Below are 12,500 nucleotides of genomic sequence, written 5' to 3' on the forward strand. Positions count from 1 at the left end.
TATATGATGTATGATCTTGTATATACGATATTGAAAGAGATATATTTAAGAAACGGAGAAGGATACATAGAAAGAAGCCAAGATACTATTTCTTGTGTGAATTTCTATAGTATTATTTTTGTATTAGATGAAGATGCGGTTGTCGAAATCCTATCACTATATGTCTCGCCATATCTGTACCCATCTATCTACCTCCATACTCAATTGTCTAGCCCTATTGGTTATACCATCAACCGTCACATTCGAAAATGGACGTCCATTACAGTCGCCTCCCCTGTCTTGATATCCCAAAGACCAAAAAAAAAAAAAAAAAAAGAAAAAAAAAAAAAAAAAAAAAAAAAATGGTCTATTAAATACGTTCAATGGAGCATCATTACTTTGGATATTTTGCCCTAGAGAAAAGTAGACGATTTCATTCGGCTCCGGGAAGACCTCAGGCCAACAAATGAATAAGTTAATAGATAAATTAGTAAATAAATGAGGAATATATATTGCAAATAAAAAATAGATAAATTGATTAATTAAACAAAAATGAGTAAAAAGATAAATACATTTGTAAATGAATAGAGTAAGAATAAGTAAATAAATTAATTTGATATTAGATAAATTCAAAAGATAAGTAAATGAATAATTATACATATACATCTATCCATATATATATATATATATATATATATATATATATATATATGTATGTATATACATATATATGTATATTTATATGTATATATGTGATATATATATATATATATATATATATATATATATATATAATACACGCTCAGGACTTAAAGCATTACTTCTCAATTCTGAGACTCGTATCGCCACGCTATCACCCGCAAATTGAATCTAACTAGCGGAGTCCCTCAGGGATCCCGTCTCGGCCATCTCTCGAGATTCCTGGACCACCAACGCAATCATAACACTCTGGGTCTCAATGGCCGCTCTTATGGGGCTAATAACAATCATTTTCCTTTAAGAATAATACCATCATTTCTCAAATTACAACTGACTTGAAGAAGGAAAAAAAAAATAATTGTGTTTCGTCTCACACCATTTCTGCTTGTAAATGCGGCCACCGGCGAAGACGTTCCATTTGTCATTTGTACCTCGAGTGGAGTTGTGCGTTTGTGTGTGTGTGTGTTTGTGCTTGCGTGCGTATGTGCACGCTTGTATGTGTGTATCAGTGTGTATTTGTGTGTGCTAGTGTGTGTGCGTGTGTGTGTGTATGTGTTTGCGTGTGTATATGCCCGCGTGCATGTGTGTGTGTGTGTGTGCTTGTGTGCGTATGTGCGCGTGTGTATGTATGTGTCTGTGTGTGGGGGGTGTAGGTGTATTTTTGTGTGTGTTTGTGTGTGTGTGTGTGTGTGTGTGCTTGCATGCGTATGTGCGCGCGTGTGTGTATGTGTCTCTGTGTGTGTGTGTAGATGTATTTGTGTGTGTGTGTGTGTGTATAGATGTATTTGTGTGTGTGTGTGTGTGTGTTCGCGCGCGCGCGTGTGTGTGTGTGCTTGCATGCGTATGTGCACGCGTGTATGTATGTGTGTGTGGACGTGTGTGTGTGGGGGGTGTATTTGTTTGTGTGTGTATGAGTGTGTATGTGATGTGTGTGTGTATGTGCATGTGTATATGATTGGTTCACAATTGCCTTGGATCAAGTGTTAGGCTCGTGATTGAGAGCAAGAATGGGTACTGAAACCTCACATATGGCCTGATCTATGGGTAATACAGTGACCTTACACACACATACACACACACACACACACACACACACACACACACACACACACACACACACACACACACACACACACATCAAATTCCTTTTCCACCAGAATTAGAATTCCGGCTTGTAGTTATCGATGCTGAAGTTTTCAGGCCTGTGCGAGAATCGAACTCGGGTCACTGAATTTGCGGTTGAGCTCGGTACCACTACACCATCAAGCCATGTGTGTGTGTGTGTGTATGTGTACGTGTGTGTATATCTGTGTATATCCGTGTGTGTGTGTGTGCGTATGTGTACGTGTGTGTGTGTGCGTGTGCATGTTTGTGTGTGTGTGTGTATGCCTGTGAGAATGTGCTTGTATTTGTGACTTCAGGTGTGTGTATGTGTGTGTAAATGAGTGCGTGCGTGTGTGAATGTGTGTGTATTTGTGACTATATATATATATATATGTGTGTGTGTGTGTAATCTCTCTCTCTCTCTCTCTCTCTACTTCCATCTCTTTTTTTTCCGATTTATTTCACACTATTTAATCCAACCCTCTTTCGCTCCATTACTGATTCCATCTGGCTCAGATAGGCCACGCCCACCTCATTGTCCTAACCCATGATTGGTTGTTATATGAGAACCGTGATGTTGAAAACCCGCAACTTGAAGCGAACCGCCCATTTCGTGTGAAGGGGAGAATCTGCCGCCTGTTGCATGTCAGCTCTCGGTGGGAGGAACGAGAGAGCACTTTTGCTCTCTTTCTCTCTCGTTTTTGCCTCTTCTTGCTTCTCTCTCTCTCTTTCTCTAATTACGTCATAATCTGTGTCTTCTTTTTTGTCTGTCACTTGGGGGCAATGGCCTCATCAGGTTCATTATGGTGTTCACATGTTGAAGACTTCGTGTGCATGATAGGAAAATTTGGGAGATTTTATTTTTTATTTTTTTGGGGGGGGAGGGGGCTCCTCGGCAATGTATACAATTTCCGCTGGGAACAGCTGTTGACACTTTTTTTTTTTTTTTTTTTTTTATACGTCAACCTTACGTCAATCCCAATTTACCTTTTTTCACCCTTCAAAAAAAAAAAAAAAAAAAAAGTGTTGTTTTTGTACATCGCTTTTATTATTGCTTATATCATATCACCAACCCTGCCCCTCCCTCGCCTCGGCCCAACTACAAAGAAAGGAGTGACTGCCAGCTGCCCCGGCTATGCACATCCATGTCGTGGCATTTCAATCACCACCAGTCACATACCTCATCAAAAGATTCCCCGAGTGACCTGATTAGGTCAAAATTATTTTATCTATGTTCTTGATGTATAAATTGCACAAGATCTTCCTAATGTTCTTCACCGTCATCACCAAGCCTGAGGTGCTACGGAGATGAATAGAATACCCTGGCGGCATTAAAGACAAAAGAAAAAGGATCACTCGTTGCGAAAGGGATTAAAGATATATCTCTCTCTCTCTCTTTTTTGCGGACACTGTTGCGGTGTCCGTCTCTCCTCCCTTCTTCTGACCCTGAGACTCAATTTTTTGTACTTTGTCCTCAATGGATCATACCTTCTTCCCCCTCCCCCGCTACCTGAGACTTGTCGAAGTGCAACGATAGTGTTGTTACGAGGTCAGTCTTCAAAAACCTCCACCTCGAGGGCGACCCTCCGCCCATCCCACGCTTCTTGAGACTCGCCCTCAAGGGTACCCCTTCAATACTCGTTCTCATCCCAACTTCGGTAGACGCCATTTATCCTTTGCAGTCTTTGAGGATCACCTCCTCCCCCTCCCCCTCCCCCGCATCCACCTCGAGGATCACTTTAACTCTTTAAATTCTGTGTTTAAAATGCACTTTTCTGGTGACCCTCCAGAAGAGGGGTCACCAAACTACGGCCCGCGGGCCTGATCCGGCCCGCATTGTCAGCACATCTGGCCCGCTGCGCCGCCGAACTGTACATGGCAAAATAATATTAATAATAATGATAATAATAATAATAATAACAACAATAATAATGGCAATAATAGAATAGATATAACAATAAAAAGAATACCGTAATAACAAAAGTAATATTAATAATAATACATACATATAGCAAAGGCTTTTTCCACCTTGCATGGGAGGTAGCCAAGAAACAAAGTAATGATAATAATAGAATCAATCATAATAATAATAGTAGTAGTAATAGTAATAATAATAAACACTTTAAACATACTCCCTTTCATGTGAGGGATTCTTTGTTTATAATGCAATTATTTACCAATTCTTGAGTGTGGGATTTTTTCTTCTATTTCTGCTCTACCCATAATATTTCGTAGAATTTGCTTCATCTTACTTTGACAAGCACGGTGGTTGATTCTGTGGAGTTGCAAGGGTAGACGAAGTCCTCATTCCCGGAAGATAACACCCGACGCTCCTACGACTCGAACCCACGCGCCTCAAAACACCTTTCTTCGAGAAGGTTTCCGTCTCCAAGACACCACGCCAACAGCCTCCCACCTTTGACCCAAGTCCCTTTTACAATACAACACCAAGGGGGGCCATCTACCGTCTCTGTTCCCTTCTCAAGGACCCCCCCTAGCCTCCCCCCCATTTCCCAGCCTCTTGTAGGAGGAGACCTCTCCTCCCCAAAGACCCTTACCCCCCCCCCCCCGGTCCCCAGCCTCCCACCCTCCCTTTTCCAGCCTCTTATAGAAGGAGACCTCTCCTTCCCAAAGACCCTTCCCCCTCGGTTCCCCCCCTCCCCCCCTCCTTTTTCTAGCCCCTTGTAGGAAGAGACCTCTCCTCCCCAAAGACCTTCCCCCACGGTCCCCAGCCTCCCTCCCTCCCTTTTCCAGCCTCTTATAGGAGGAGACCTCTCCTCCCCAAAGACCCTTCCCCTCCCCCCGGTCCCCAGCCTCCCTCCCTCCCTTTTCCAGCCTCTTGTAGGTGGAGACCTCTCCTCCCCAAAGACTCTCCCCCCCCCCGGTCCCCAGCCTCCCTCCCTCCCTTTTCCAGCCTCTTGTAGGTGGAGACCTCTCCTCCCCAAAGACTCTCCCCCCCCCCGGTCCCCAGCCTTCCTCCCTCCATCTTTTCCCCAGCCTCTTATAGGAGGAGACCTCTCCTCCCCAAAGACCCTTCCCCCCCGGTCCCAGCCTCCCTTCCTCCCTTTTTCAAGCCTCTTATAGGAGGAGACCTCTCCTCCCCAAAGACCCTTCCCCCTCGGTTCCCATCCTCCCTCCCTCCCTCCCTTATCCAGCCTCTTATAGAAGGAGACCTCTACTTCCCAAAGACCCCCCCCTCACGGTCCCCAGCCTTCCTCCCTCCATCTTTTCCCCAGCCTCTTATAGGAGGAGACCTCTCCTCCCCAAAGACCCTTCCCCCCCGGTCCCCAACCTCCTTCCCTCCCTTTCCCAGCCTCTTATAGGAGGAGACCTCTACTCCCCAAAGACCCTCCCCCCCAATCCCCCAGCCTCCTTCCCTCCCTTTCCCAGCCTCTTATAGGAGGAGACCTCTCCTCCACAAAAACCGTCCCCCCCCCCCGGTCCCCCAGCCTCCCTCCCTCCCTTTTCCAGCCTCTTGTAGGAGAAGACCTCTTCTCCCCAAAGACCCTTCTCTCCCCCCCCTCCCCCCCATTACCCGGTCCCCAAGTCCTCCACCGCACACGCCAGAACTCGCCGCGACAAACGACAAAGCCATCAGCAGACGTCACAATAAATTCTCGGTCCAAGTGTCCGCGCCGCGATGTAATTGCTGCTTGTTAGACTAACCACTGTCCAAGACGTCGCAAGCTCTTCGTCGCTGTCTTTAGCCCCGGCAGATGGCAGAAAAGGCCTGTAGGAGAGGGTGGGAGAAAAGGAGGAGGTGGAAGAGGAGAAAGAGGAGGAGGAGGAAGAGGGGAACGAAGAGGAAGAGGAAGAACAGTAAGAAGGGAAAGAGAAAGAAGATGAAAAGACGAGGAGGATTAGGAAGGTGAAGGAGGAGATGGAAATGGAAGAGGTGGGGGAAGAAGGAACAGGAAGGGAAGGACGAGGAAGAACAAGGTTGAAGTGGAGGGAAGGAGAGGAGGACTAGGAGGGTGGAGGTGGAGATGGAAGAGGTGGAGAAGAACGAGGAAGAAGTAGGTGGAAGTGGAGGGAGGGAGCAGATGGAAGAGAAGAAGAATGAGGAGGAGGAGGAGGTGGAGATGGAAGAGGTGGTGGAGAAGAACGTACGGGAAGAGAAGGACGAGGAAGAAGTAGGTGGAAGTGGAGGGATGGAGGGAGGGAGCAGATGGAGGAGAAGAAGAATGAGGAGGCGGAGGAGGAGGGGACGGTCGAGGGAATTAGAGGGCGTTGGTAACAAGGTCATACTTGATGGCCGAACTGGAGACGCGGTCTTCCTTCTTCTTCGGGAGAGACCACCGGGAAGGAGTCTGCCGAAGTCCGGTCACTTCAAGTTAACGAGATTTATCACAGACCAAAATTATTTTACATGATCTACTTTATCTTATTTTTTTTTTTTCATAATGTTCATGTGATTTGATTTTGTCATATTTTACCTCGTTTTAGCTATTCATTAATTCAATTATTTATTTATCTCTAAATATTTATTGTGTTATTATTTTGATAGGAAGAATTGTTGACCCAAAAACTAAGAGAAAAGTAGTAAATAATGAAGACCTCCAATTCAAAATAAGACCCGAGAAATACAGACTAACTATTCGGCAATATTAATGAAAAAAATCTTCATCGACAGCACAAAATTTATTTAATTGTTGGTTTTCAAAAGTACGACAATTTTTTTAGATCCCGTGCGAGGCTAATTGCCATGGTGTTTCTTTGAACTCTACAACGGTCAGTGGATAACATTACAATATGATAAAATCGTCTGTCGACGGCCATAAGCACACATTATCCATAAGTTATGATGGCATGATTTTAAGCTGTCTGTTCGGCTTGGAAAGGACGCTGGATGAAAAGGAACATGAACCGATCGGGACCCCGTTGTAGCCCAAGTAATTTGCTCAGATGTCTGGTATTAGCAAAAAATCGAATAAATATAAAAACAAATGAATATATAAATACAGAACTAAAAATGAAAATAAAATGAAAATAGGATAAAGATAAATTTGAATAGAATAAAACAAGATGAAATTAAATGTAATGGAATGTAATGAAATGAAACAATATCAAGTAAAGTAAAACAGAGACAAAATAAAATAGAATAGAATAAAATGAAATAAAATTACAAAGTAAGATATCATGAAACAATATAAGATAAGATCAACTCTGCGTCACATTAGCCAAAGGGAATAAAGACTAATCTGTCTTAAAAACAAGTTAGATTGAAAGAAGATTAAGGCTATTGTAAGGGACAGACCAAAGTATTCTCGGACGTGTATAACTGTGTATCCGTAGATCTTAAAAACACACAATCCTCCACTGTAGCAGATCTTTCCAACACTGAATAAAATCGTCTGGCATCCACTAACTCCTTCTAGTTCTTGGTCTACGGACGCCCTTTGGAAGATACTCAAAAGCTCCTGAGACCCCTCAGGACCTTAGGTCGAGAACTACGGAGATCGAGGCTCCTCCTCCAGCCAAACGAAATACTTGGAGGACACACACACACACACACACACACACACACACACACACACACACACACACACACACACACACACACACACACACACACACACACACACACACACACACACACACACACACACACACACACACACACACACACACACACACACACACACACACACATGTACACACACACACACACACACACATGTACACATATACACGTATAAATGCAAAACTGTAGGTTTATAGATAGGGATATATGTCATAGTTATATAGTTATCAATATAAATAACCTATATGATTAAAAACATTACCAGAGATAAGTATTTTGAACGTACGCTCATATATTTCGAGCATATAATCCATGCAATCACTAAATCTAAAAAAAGGGACAGAGAAGATGAAAAAACAGCAGCATAAGAGTTCTTCTTGATGCTTTCGGTAATGGCTTTGTCACGCTCAACGTGTCCTCTCTCTCTCTCTCCTCTCTCTCTCTCTCTCTCTCTCTCTCTCTCTCTCTCTCTCTCTCTCTCTCTCTCTCTCTCTCTCTCTCTCTCTCTCTCTCTCTCTCTCTCTCTCTCTCTCTCTCTCTCTCTCTCTCTCTCTCTCTCTCTCTCTTTCTCTCTCTCTTTTTTCTTTTTTTTCTTTTTTTTTTCCGTCCACATCTTTAGGCCACCACATCCGACTGTTGACAAAAAGTAACTTCAATTGTAAGTTCGTCTTTTTCCTCTTCATTCAAAATAGGCATAAAGTGATGTTTTCAAGATACCATGACATTATACTTTTGTTGTACAACTCTATCCTTCCTCGCATTTCTCGTCTCTCTTTACTTCTCTTTCTCTCTCTGTACAGTTGCAATAAAAAGTTCCTCTTCTTTTCTTAAAGGTGCTTGGCGTATTGTTTTTCCTTCTTCTTTAGTGTCATTGCTTTGTTTCATAACCGATTCTTTGTTCTTAATTGCCTTCTTCCGTAGCTTGTCACTCCCTTAGACGTTTTATTTCCCATCAAATTAAATCTAAATTAATTTCTACTTATTTTTTTTTCCTCTTTCCTAATCTACGTTTGTCCCCGGCATGATTTCTTTACAATCTTTTTACCATAATCTTTTTTTTCCATTCTGTTAACTTTCGTCTCTTATATCTTTCAGACACTATTTTTTTTCTCCGCTGTTAACAGATCCAGCAATTCGTTTTCATCCATTTTATTGCATTTATCCAATGCAAGCATATGTGTATGTATGTGCGCGCGCGCGCGTGTTTACAAACATACACAGACACACACACACACACACACACACACACACACACACACACACACACACACACACACACACATATATATATATATATATACGAGTATACATACTATATACATATATACACACATATACAAGTATACATACACACACCAGATGTATATATACATACACATACGAATGGTGCGCTTATACCTTGTACGTGTATATAATCATGTATACTTGTATTTTTCTCTTATTAAATACACATATCCTTCAATATGGATCTAGACAGAAACAACTTTTTTTTCTTTCGTCATCCTCAGTTCAGGACAAGAATTCCCTTCAATTGTCCTCATCTCTTCAATTTCCTATTTCCTTCATTGTCCTAAATCCCAAATTTCCTAAAAAGCTTTTCTCTCAGCTTTTCTTTTTTCCTCTTCTTTCCTTTTTTTCCCTCCTCCGGGCAGAAGCTTTCTTCTTGGCTAAGAACTGAAGAGACCAGATGTCCGAAACCGCAACAAAGGCTTCGACAACTGTTCCCCGGCTACCCGAAGGCGATGCGGGTGAGATAGCGACACAATGAGCGTGCGATGGGACATCGAGATTGTGAAAGGAGACTTGGTAGAGAGAGTGGTAGTGGTTGAATATGGAGAGGGTGAGGTAGGATGGGTGGAGAGGGAGAGGGAGAGGAGAGGAGAGAGAGTGATGGTGTGTCAAGCAGAGTAAGAACGTCGTAAGATGTCATATAAGAAATGAGTGAGATTTGGGTGTTCTTTTACAAAGAAGGAAAATAAATAATTGCGTAATTAGGATTATTAGAATTATCAAAATCGGTGGTGGGGGTGGAAGTAGAAGTGGTAATGATGACAGTAAAGGTGAGGATGATAGTGAAAAGGTGGAGGTAATGTTGGTGATAGTAATAGTAGTAGCACTAGTAGAAGTTGTTGTAGTAGTAGTAGTAGTAGTAGTAGTAGTAGAAGACTATGATTCTCACTCGTAAGATCAGCCCTCCTATGCCTGAGAGGTACCAGGTCCCCACCACCCAAATCAGCACATGTACAAAACCTCGGTTTTGAGGAGACTGTATTAAGTAGTAGGATAAATGAACTTCTGTATTAGGTTTCATTAAAGTGAAATAATAAAAAATATAAAAGGGGAAGTCGACCACAGTCATTGGCGAGAGAGGGGCCAATGAACTGTGTCTATGGGAGATAGATCCTGACTGCTTTCACCACACAGCTCCACGAGGATAAAGGTCGTTAAAAAAGTAGTAGTAGTAGTGGTAGTAGTAGTAATAGTAGTGTGGACCAGGGCTCATTCATTCCGATAACCTTCACGGCTTCAGACGGGATGGGTCCAAGGGCAAAGCCATTCTTCGCTTGTCTGGCAGAGGTGATGGCAGAAAAAAAACAACAACAGCCAAAGAGCAGTAATGTGGCGTGGATGAGATGTAGACTGTCATTCTCTTAAGATCAGCCTTCTATGCCCGAGAGGTACCAAACCCCCACCACCCAAATCAGCACATGTACAAAACCTCAATTTTGGGCAGACCGTAGAAGATAACAGGATAAATGAACTGTTTTATGCTACATTAAAGTTGAATAATATAAAATATGAAAGGGTAGTCAACCACAGTCATTGGTGAGAGAGGGGCCAATGAACTGTGTCTGTGGGATACAGGTCCTGACTGCTTTCACCACACAGTTCCACGAGGATGGAGGTCGTTAAAAAAATGAAAAAAAGTAGTGGTAGTAGTAGTAGTAGTAGTAGTAGTAGCAGTACTGCAATAGAAGTTGTAGTATTAATACTAGTAGTAACAATAGCATTAATAGTAGTATTAGTAGTAGTAGTAGAAGTAATAGTGGAAGTTACCGTGGTAATAACAGAACGAAAAAATTATATATCAACTGATTAAAGGGACTCCCTGCATTCAACCTCCCCCCCCCCCGCGCCAATCCTAGGAGCTGTTGACTACTGACCACATACTCTTAGTTACAAAGAACGCAAACCCTTGTGGAAAGGTTTAAGACGAATTTTTCATCCCGCACAAGAAGACTTTGGTTCAAACTGTTGTTTACACCTGTGTGTTGATAAACAACAACAAAAAACACCTGCAACACCTACATCACCTGTGACTTCCATCTTTCGAGCGCAACCTATTGTTTAATCTTAAATTAAGATTTATGTATTCATCATTTATTATAAATTATTATTATTTACCCGTTTATTATTTATCATTATTTTATCATTATTTATTTATTTTATTTATCTACTTATTAATCTATTGATTACATATATATATATATATATGTATATATATATATATATGTATATATATATGTATATATATATATGTATATATATATATATATATGTATATATATATGTATATATATATATGTATATATGTATATATATATATATATACCTGTATATATATATATATATGTATATATATATATGTGTATATATATATATATATGTATATATATGTAATATATGTATGTATATATATGTGTATATGTTTGTATATATATATATTTGTATATGTATGTATATATATATATGTATGTATATATATATATGTATTTATATATATGTATGTATTTATATATATATATATATATATATATATATATATATATAATTTTTTATATCCGACCTAATTATGGACCAAAAGGTCTCCTGTCGGCATGCTACTCCTTTGTAATCCTTTGAAACGCTTCAGTAAAAGGTTCAGTGTTGTAACAAGTAACCTATTCATTTCGTACACGTCCTTTACATATTTTATTCTGGGTAAAACCATGTCGAACTCATGCCGTGAGTTCGATTCCCGGGGCCCGCTGTGGACTGTCGCGTTGGTTCCCGACAGACCTGGCCAGGCGGGGAGGCGACCCAACATCGGCACAAAAACAAAAAGCGACTTGTCGCAACTGATAGAGCTTTGTTCTTCCAGGGGTTTCTCACTTACCACTGCGTGTGAGTGGAATAGTGAGTTGGTTTCTATCACAAGACGATGTCCTTCCGTATATAGAAGGACACACACAAAGGAGGGAGTGGAGGAGAGGAAGAGCCAATCTTAATCAACTTCTTCAATTCGCCCATTTTCCTCGTAATCAATCCTAGCGAAGCTATTCCCACGCTGGCGTTGAGATCAACGCAACAAAAAACTCTAGAATACAAAAGACAACGCGAATAGACGCTGCACTGTACACCACAACTCGGCACTTACACGCACATGTATTCACGCACCTGTGTGCGCACACAGGTGCACATGTGTACACGCGTGCACATGTGTACACGTGTGCACATGTGTACACGCGTGCACGTGTTTCGTCAGGTTCGGTTTTGAGCTTCGTACAGGCTGGAGCCGCTGAAGAAGAAATGGCCAGGGAAGTTGGGGGAAGTGAGGGGGGGATAGGTGGGGGGTGGTTGGGGAGGGAGAGAATCAAGTGGGGTAGGGGTGGAGGTGGTTGGGGAGGGAGAGAATTAAGGGAGGGATAGGGGGTGTCGGGGGGACACGGGTGAGGGTGGTTGGGGAGGGAGAGAATTAAGTGAGGATAAGGGGGGATAGAGGGTAGGGGGTGGTTAGGGAGGGAGAGAATTAAAGGGGGGATAGAGGGTAGGGGTGGTTGGGGAGGGAGAGAATTAAAGGGGGGATAGAGGGTAGGGGTGGTTGGGGAGGGAGAGAATTAAGGGGGGATAGGTGGGGGTGGTAAAGAAAGGAGAGAATTAAGGGGGAATAGGGGTGGGGTGGTTGGAGAGGGAGAGAATTAAGGGGGGATAGGGGGTGTAAGGGAGGGGTGGTTGGGAGGGAGAGAATTAAGGGAGGGATAGGGTGGTTGGGGAGGGAGAGAATTAAAGGGGGGATAGGGGTAGGGGGTGGTTGGGGAGGGAGAGAATTAAGGGGGGAAAGGGGGTGTAGGGGATGGAGAAAATTAAGGGGGGGGATGTTGGAGGATGAGCGTCAGGGGTCTCAAGGACCTCCTGAACGTTTCTTCTTGGGGGC

Source organism: Oratosquilla oratoria, chromosome 15 (genome assembly GCF_046742065.1).
Source record: "Oratosquilla oratoria isolate Oo_2021 chromosome 15, ASM4674206v1, whole genome shotgun sequence".
Lineage (NCBI taxonomy): Eukaryota > Metazoa > Arthropoda > Malacostraca > Stomatopoda > Squillidae > Oratosquilla > Oratosquilla oratoria.